Source organism: Brienomyrus brachyistius, chromosome 22, assembly GCF_023856365.1.
Source record: "Brienomyrus brachyistius isolate T26 chromosome 22, BBRACH_0.4, whole genome shotgun sequence".
Lineage (NCBI taxonomy): Eukaryota > Metazoa > Chordata > Actinopteri > Osteoglossiformes > Mormyridae > Brienomyrus > Brienomyrus brachyistius.
The window spans coordinates 1,866,874-1,875,429 of NC_064554.1; the positions used below are offsets into that span (position 1 = coordinate 1,866,874).

Consider the following 8,556-nt stretch of genomic DNA (forward strand, 5'->3'; position numbering starts at 1 on the left):
TTGCCTCACACCTCTGGGACCTGGGTTCGAGTCTCCGCCTGGGTCACATGTGTGTGGAGTTTGCATGTTCTCCCCATGTTGTCGTGGGGTTTCCTCCGGGTACTCCGGTTTCCCCTCACAGTCCAAAAACATGCTGAGGCTAATTGGAGTTGCTAAATTGCCCATGGTGTGTGAGTGACTGGTGTGTGAGTGTGCCCTGCGATGGGCTGGCCCCCCATCCTGGGTTGTTCCCTGCCTCGTGCCCATTGCTTCCGGGATAGGCTCCGGAGCCCCCGCGACCCAGTAGGATAAGCGGTTTGGAAAATGGATGGATGGATGTTTATTGCTCTTACATTTAAATTCTTAAATTTGATTATCATTTACAAAGGGTTTCGTTGGTAAAAGGGGCATAAGCTTAAATTTAACTTTTTCATCCCACCCATTAACCACTGCAGCCATCTCAAATTGTTAAATCCAATCTGACCATTCCCGGTTTACACCAGTGAACGTATACGGCATAAAGACTGGCCGACTGAGGGCACGCGCGCTTACTCCCGATACCTCATGCTGCCCGGATTGACGGAACTCCTGATGTGGAGATAGCGGATGCCGACGCTCCCTGCTCACTTTGTGACATGATTATGCAAGCTGTAACACACACACAAAGTCGGCAGTATCCCACCACTGTCAACCGCGGTAAAGATAGTTTGCGATTCGGGATTCCTTTGAGTTTATCTGGACAATGCGGTGAGGTAAACTAGTAAACACAGAGTTATTCGTGATTCGGATGACGTCATTCCTCGCCCAGAAGTCTGCCGATATTATACTTTGCCGTTTTAAAACGCGAATAATAAAAAATAACTTAACCATATAAACAGGTCCAGGCAGGCTCATTCTGATCAGTCTGATTTGTGAATTTTTTCGTCTGCCAGTGACTGATAAGTGCTGAGACAGAAGGAATTCAAAACACATGCCACATTCCATAGCAATATATTGGCTACATCACAGACCAGTGGCCAAAGCACCAAACTAGGCCCAAATGTGGTCGGTCAGTCATAGGTCAGTGTATGTATTAGTCAGATGGTGGGAAAAAAGCACTGTTTTTACACATGAACCTTACTTATAATGAACATACCCTCATAAATCACCATTTCCATGTTGTTTTTGACAAAACATGATTTGTGGAAAAATTCACAAATGTATTTACTCACATGTCATCACTCAGTGTAGCTGTATGGCCACATGCCAATACATGGGCTATGCCAAATATATTTTGCCATGGCATATTTCTGTTTTCAAGGTGGTTGTGCCCTTCTTCTTTAATTTGTCTTGTTTTTCTTTTTAAATTGCATATTCATTATAACATGGATGGCAATAATAAGAGACAACATATCCAGTTCATGTCCAGTATTCTATTATAATAAACTTTTACATTACATTATATACCAGAGACAGCAAAAATAATTTTGTCTAGTATACTTTATCTTGGTGTATTTCCTTTCTATATTATTATTATTACACTCCGCCAAACTACAAACTCATATCCAATTTCTTCCTAATGAATTTTTCCAGAACTGTACAGAATATGTTGCCGCAGTTCCCTGATATGTCATTGTGCGCTCATAATATATTCTTGAGCTCACCAGCTAGTTTCTGGTGAGCAACTGATATTTTTACTACGTAAAATGTAAGGGTGATCCAGACTACAGGGATGAGTACGTTTTGTGTGTCATTTGTAGGCGGTGGTTTCACCTTAAGTGCACAAAGTCAACTGATCATTTATTTGTTGCTTATTGTCCACAAATGTCTAATGTGTTCTAGCTGAATCAGTGAATGTGAGTAAATTTTGACTGGGAATAAAAAAATCAGATTTTTAGTTTTACATGCTAAGAATTACAAACAACAAAAGTTGTGCCAACGTATTCTCCTTTGTTCAGATGATTTATCTTTCATATGCGTAAAAACTAAAAATTTGAGTTAAAAATGCTAAGAATTCAAAACCACAAAATACGTGCCATCTAATTATTATAAATGAAGATAACAAAACAGTCAAATAGCATGTTTATTTAGAACATTATAGTAATAAATAATAGCAGACAGATTTTGAGGATCCCTGTGGGGAATGACAGCAAACTTGACTGTGAAGGGTAGTTACCAATTGTGGCACCTACTGTATAGGGAGCTGGGGGTCACAGGCCTTGCTCAAGGGCCCCCACATGCCCTGACACTGGGCTTGAATGGGTGACCTTTGAGCCATGAGTAGAGAGGCTTAACTCACACAGCCACATACTCAGGTGTATGGAACATAAGCTGAATAAAGTGCTAACAGAAAAAAACTGTTTACAGAGTTTTGGCAGCATCATAGTCCACAGGTGGCAGCATGTAGCTCAGTGGGTTAAACCTCTGACCCAAAGATTCCCTGCTCAACCCCAACTAGCACATGTTTCTTCAAAACGTAGAAGTTTGAGTTGCCCTCAAAACTAAAGTGCAGTAAGTTGCCTTAAAATCTGAAGTTTTTTTTTTTTTTTTTACACTGAACGGATTGACGCAGTAACTGACCACTCGAGACAGTATGCTACATAAAGTGCAATTAAAAACAAAATCACAAACGGAATATTCCAGATAATTTCAAAATTTAAAACTTCTTAACTCCTAAATGTTATGTAGTGCAACAACTTTCGGCTCTTCTGCCGACTGAAAAACTGCTTATCCAACACGTTAGTTTCCAGGGGTTGTCAGTTCCATTAGCAATCTCCTATGCAATCGAACAATAACTAATTGAGAACGGCGATTGGATGGACGTCGATTAGGGTACCGACTGGAGCTTGGCACAAGTTCAGGGGGTTTCCTACATAGAGGTTCCTGTGGTCAAAAGAGCGTCTGCAAATAATTTTAAAAACCCCAAATATGTGAACACCTTATTATCCATTACATTTATTTTTGTTTTTAAGTTACGTTAAGCCTTTTCACATTAAGCCTTTCCTTATAATGGGCGTCAATAGAGGGGAAAACGCGTAATGTAATATATTACTAACATTTCGGTTTTGATTTTTTTGTCAGGTGAAAGTCTTTATGACCAGATATGTGAGAAATTTGGTGATTTTTGGTGGTTGTTTTGGCACATTAAGTTACGTTAACTTTCACACCCTTTTAGGAAATTTTCACACTCAAACTGACTACTCATTATTGTAGGTGTCATGACCTGCTCGTCGGCTCCTCATGTGTGCCACGCCCCCTGCTTACCCACGTGTTCTTTCCCGATCGTACCCAGCTGTGTCTGATTATTTTCAATCAGTCCTGTGTATTTCAGTCCGTGTCTTACCTGAGTCCTTTGTCTGTCATTGATGTTGTCAGTGGATGTTCGTGCTTTATCCCGATTAGACCCTTCTTTTGCCCCGTTATCCGTCTGCCTGCCTATTCTTGGTCGCTCGTGCTGCCTGAGCGATCTTCCGTCCGGCACGTCCGACGTTTCCCGTGACAGTAGGGGAGTTCAGTGGTTACCTACTTGGTGACAGGGGGTGCCCATGCCAGCCCTATCCGCTGACCCCATACCCTGATCCTGAACCTGGCACACAGCAAATATATAACTTGGCACATAGCAGGACCCAGGCCAGAAAAGAGATGACCCTGGGCATACTGAAGGCCCGTTTCCAGTTCCTTCGTTGGCTCTGTGGCACCCCAGAAAGGGCCTGTGATATCATTGACACATGCGTCGTCCTGCACAATATTGCAATGATGAGAAGAGAAACCTGGGTTGCTGCACCAGAGACTGACCCTGATAACAACCCTGACATTCCTGTTGATGCAACAGATGGACAAGCTGTTCGAAACGCAATCTGTTCTAATCATTTCCAGTAAATAAGTGTCAAATAAATACAAATGACAATCATTTTATGAACTCTTCTGTATTTCTTGTAATTGAATATGCAAAACGGCTTTTTAATATTTTGTTTAGAAAGACGATCCAAAATAATGATTGTGCCACTACCCACCTTTAACTGATGTTCCAATATTTGTATTTCCATTTGGTTTTTCTGCATTTTTTGTTTAATGTGTACCATTTCCAGATCCAATTTTTCAGTTTGTTTATCAAGGTAGATTTCGTAGAACTGCATTACAGGGAGCTATTAGAATACGCAAAAAGTTACATCTTGGCAGTATTGCACTGTGAAAATTGTACCACTATAAATATAACTTAGAAAATAGACACTTGTAGCTAAAGACATTTTCATTTAATGAGAAGAATGATTCTTACTCCAATTTTTCAATAACTGGTTGGCAAATACTGAAGCATCTTACAGAGGTAAACTGAGCTGTGGCTGTGGATGCAGTCGGCTCACTCTGGTGATTTTCTGCATTGCTCTGTGAAGAATGGATAAATGTTTTAAAATGGTGCATCACTTACATGACAAGCAAAGGTAATGTTACAAAGTGCATACCATAGGCCCCCTGTGACAGCTGACATGGTGTCTTCATCCTGTAGTGAATATTATCTCTTACTTGCATACACCAATAATGAAAGAAATAGTATGAAAAATTACGAGAAGAGTATGTACCATTTCATGGGTGTCTGGCGGTTCCACAACAGATTACTCCATCAGTAACTGCAATGAACAGGCAATTCATAAACAGAAATGTGACCCAGTCTTTCAAATATCACAGTCTTTCAACAGTATGTACATGACATCTATCAAATTATACTCATCTATAAATGTAAATAAATTACGATCAGTTTGAATATGATGGGTTTGATGATGAGTTTAATGGATGGCCATCACTGAGCCAACACTGGACAAATGCACATACATCCATCCATTTTCCAAACCGCTTATCCTACTGGGTCGCGGGGGGTCCGGAGCTTATCCTGGAAGCAACAGGCACGAGGCAGGGAACAACTCAGGATGGGGGGCCAGCCCATCGCAGGACACACTCACACACCAGACACTCACACATGCACACCTATGGGCAATTTAGTAACTCCAATTAGCCTCAGCAACTGTGGGGGGAAACCGGAGTACCTGGAGGAAACCCCACGACGACATGGGGAGAACACGCAAACTCCACACATACATGTAACCCAGGCAGAGACTCGATCCTGGGTCCCAGAGGTGTGAGGCAACAATGCTAACCACTGCACCACCATGCCACCCCCTGCACATACATCATTCATATGAATTACAGTGGGGAAAATAAGTATTGAACACGTCAACATTTTTTACAGTAAATATATTTCTAATGGGGCTATTCACATGAAATTTACACCAGATGTCGGTAACAACCAAAATAATCCACACATACAAAGAAATAAAAACAAATAAATCCACAAACTAAGTTATGTGTAATAAAGTGAAATGACACTGGGAATAAGTATTGAACACGCTTACTGAAATTTATTTAATATTTAGTAGAAAAGCCTTTGTGGATAATGTCACCTTCAAGACACCTCCTGTATGGAGAAGCTAATCCTTTGAAGTCCGTTACTGGATTTACTACATTAAATTATAATTAATCTGACACATAGGAAATAAAACGTTGCATTCAGTAGCCTCAGTACAATGAACACTACTTCCGCGTTTAATTTGTCGGCCGCTTTTTGCCAGCCGTCTTTTCTGGTTTGGGCTGCTTTTGCCGTGTTACCTCTTGTGCTTATTAGCTCTTGAAATTCTTCATATCCTTCTAGTAGGAGGTCCTGCTCCGCTTCTGTGAAAAGGTGCGTCCTTCCTTTCCTCATTTTGTTGCAGCCTATCAAGGACTTGCTGATCAAGTTTTCTAAACTCGATATATATGGGCTTTTCAAGCAGCGCAGGTGCGTGCAATCATCTCGGATGAATGGATCCAGCTAGAATAATGTACTACACAGCTGCGTTTGAAAAATCGACTTATCCAGGATAAGGCATCTGATCTCGGGTGATTTAAGCGACGTACGGATATTACCCCCTGGTCTGTCATTGATGTCTTGTGTCCTGCATTTGGAGTGATTCCAAATAAACCCTTCGATCCTGATTCATCGTCTCCCAGTTCCTGCGTCTCTGTCCAGCAATCATAACAGTAATGGTGACTAAAGGGTGTTATTTCATATGTATGTAACCGGTACGAGTAGCGACCATATAGCTGAAAAGGGGACCTTTATTTTGATACCAAGAGGGGACTTTTATGTTGATATGGGGGTGCGGTATTCCAGCAGATTTATACCCGCGTAATCTCGCGATTCGAATCGAAGTACTGTTTGGTCTCGATGGTTTCTTGGGAAGAGGGAGTGCGGCAAGTAGTATTCCTCTGGATAAGGCGGACCGCTCTTTGTGAAGTTTTGCCAAGAGGGTCCAGCTGCAGAAGACTGTAGAGTGGAGCTCCACAGGAAATATGTCAGCTCCACAGGAAACACGTGATCTTTAAGAATGTGTTTCCTGTGGAGCTGACATATTTCCTGTGGAGCTCCACTCTTCAGTCGTCTGCAGCTGGACCCTTCTCAAGTTTTGGGGCATTGATGGGGAGGGACGAATGCATTTGCTCAAAGGCACAAGGGGGCGAAGTCTTGTACCCAGAATAAGATTGTTTGCAAAGACAAGGTATGGGTTTTATCTTCTTTCCTAACATAGCTAATTGCTGTTGAGCCGGACAGAGTTTTAATTATTGACGGACGCGATGGTAATATATAAAAGAGCGACCGGAGGTGAAAACCTGATCGGCTGGTGTGAGGGCGGGTCCTCTGAAGGTAGATAAACGCTTTTGCTGGGTGGGATACATGTTGGTTTTATGTTTATTATGAGGAATGGAGTGTGGGTTTTATAATTTCTGTTTTGGTATTTGCAGGAAACCGCAACTTTTGGGGAAAGTTGTAGCCACTGTTTCTCCTCCCCTCTTTTAGGGCGTAATGTATATACTGCCTTTGTAAAATTATCTGCGGACATTACACATGTATGACTCCGCTGATACCATGGACTATCTCAGGTGACTCTGTCTGTACCCTCTAGCAGGCTGTCTATAGGCTTATCAGGTGGGGCCTGGGACCAGTGCTCTGACAGGACCAGTGCTCTGATGACCCCAGTGTGTGTATTGGAGTCCATTTGCTGTGCGCTGTCGGTATGTTTTTTTGGTTTTTATTTTGTTTTGTAGTGAGGACTATTTTGTTGTTTTGAGTATATGGTATTTTGTTTTGTTTAAACCTGGGGTGCTAAACGAGCAACAGGGTCCCAGCCTGCTGTAAGGATATCTCTGGCCGCCCAGTGGCGCGGGCCGGGGTTTTGATCTACCTACTGACGGATATACTTCACCAGTGGAAACATCAACCCGGTCATCGGGAGTTATTGAACCCGCCCTTCTTTGTTGTGATTGTTAATAAAACCAATAAATACTTTTATGATCCAGCCCCAATTCCTCCTGTGTGCTCCTTTTGGATACCGCTTGATTAGGGGGGTACTCGCTCAAGGTCACATCTAAGAATGTTAAAAGCCGTATTTAGAAGGTCATAAACAGGTTTTATATGCTCTAACTACAAAAATATTCGATGTATAAATAAAGAATCCTACTCTACTAGGGCTGACTGTATTGCTGAAAGTATTGGGACGCCCCTCCAAATTATTGAATTCAGGTGTTCCAATCACTTCCATAGCCACGGATGTATAAAGTCAAGCACCTAGGCATGCAGACTCTCAAATGTTTGTAGAAGCAAAGAATGCATTGCTCTCAGGAGCTTTGTAAATTCAAGTGTGGTACCGTGATGGAATGCTACCTGTGCAATAAGTTCATTCATGAAATTTCCTCACTACTAAACATCCCACGGACAACTGTTAGTGGTATTATAAGAAAGTGGAAGCAACTGGGAGCAACAGAAACTCAGCCACGAAGTGGTAGGCCACGTAAAATCACAGAGCAGGGACAACGTATACTGAGGCACATAGTGTGCTGAAGTCACCAACTGTCTGCAAAGTCAATAGCTACAGACCTCCAAACTTTGTGGGGCCTTCAGATTAGCTCAAGAACACTGTGCAGAGAACTTCATGGAATGGGTTTCCATGGTTGAGCAGCTGCATCCGAGCCTTTCATCATCAAGAGTAATGCAAAGTGTCAGATACAGTGGTGTAAAGTACGCCGCCACTGGACCCCAGAGCAGTAGAGACGTGGTCTTTGGAGTGACTAATCACGCTTCTCTGTTTGGAAATCCGATGGATGAGTCTGGGTTTGGCGGTTGCCAGGGGAACAGTACTTGCCTGACTGCATTGTGTTAAGTGTAAAGTTTGGTGGAGGAGGGGTTATGGTGTGGGGTTGTTTTTCAGGGGTTGGGCAATTCTCAGCTATTCTTGAGTGCTTTTAGCTGTATGTTTTGGGTCATTACCCTGCTGGAGAGCACATCACCTGCGACTGAGGCTGAGCTTTCTGACACAGGGTAGTATGTTTCACTTCAGGATTCCTTGGTAGTCTTTTTCATTGTGTCCTGCACAGATTCAAGGTTCCCAGTGTCAGACGCATAAAAGTAGCCTCAAAACAAAACCGGAACATAAAGCTGCTTGGAGATGGTCTTGCAGCTTTTGCCTTTAACATTGTTACCTATAATAATCATTCTGAGCTCCTCAGACAGCT

General features: G+C 42.4%; 1 long non-coding RNA gene across 1 annotated transcript; it reads right to left on the reverse strand.

Annotated features, from left to right (window-relative positions):
* Positions 1 to 4,196: 4,196 nt before the first annotated feature.
* LOC125718068 (uncharacterized) lies at positions 4,197 to 6,090 on the reverse strand. Its single transcript, XR_007384754.1, has 4 exons — positions 5,617 to 6,090; positions 4,536 to 4,583; positions 4,419 to 4,456; positions 4,197 to 4,341 (listed from the first exon to the last, which is right to left on the reverse strand). It is a non-coding gene; the product is annotated as an uncharacterized LOC125718068 (long non-coding RNA).
* Between the last annotated feature and the right edge of the window lie 2,466 nt (positions 6,091 to 8,556).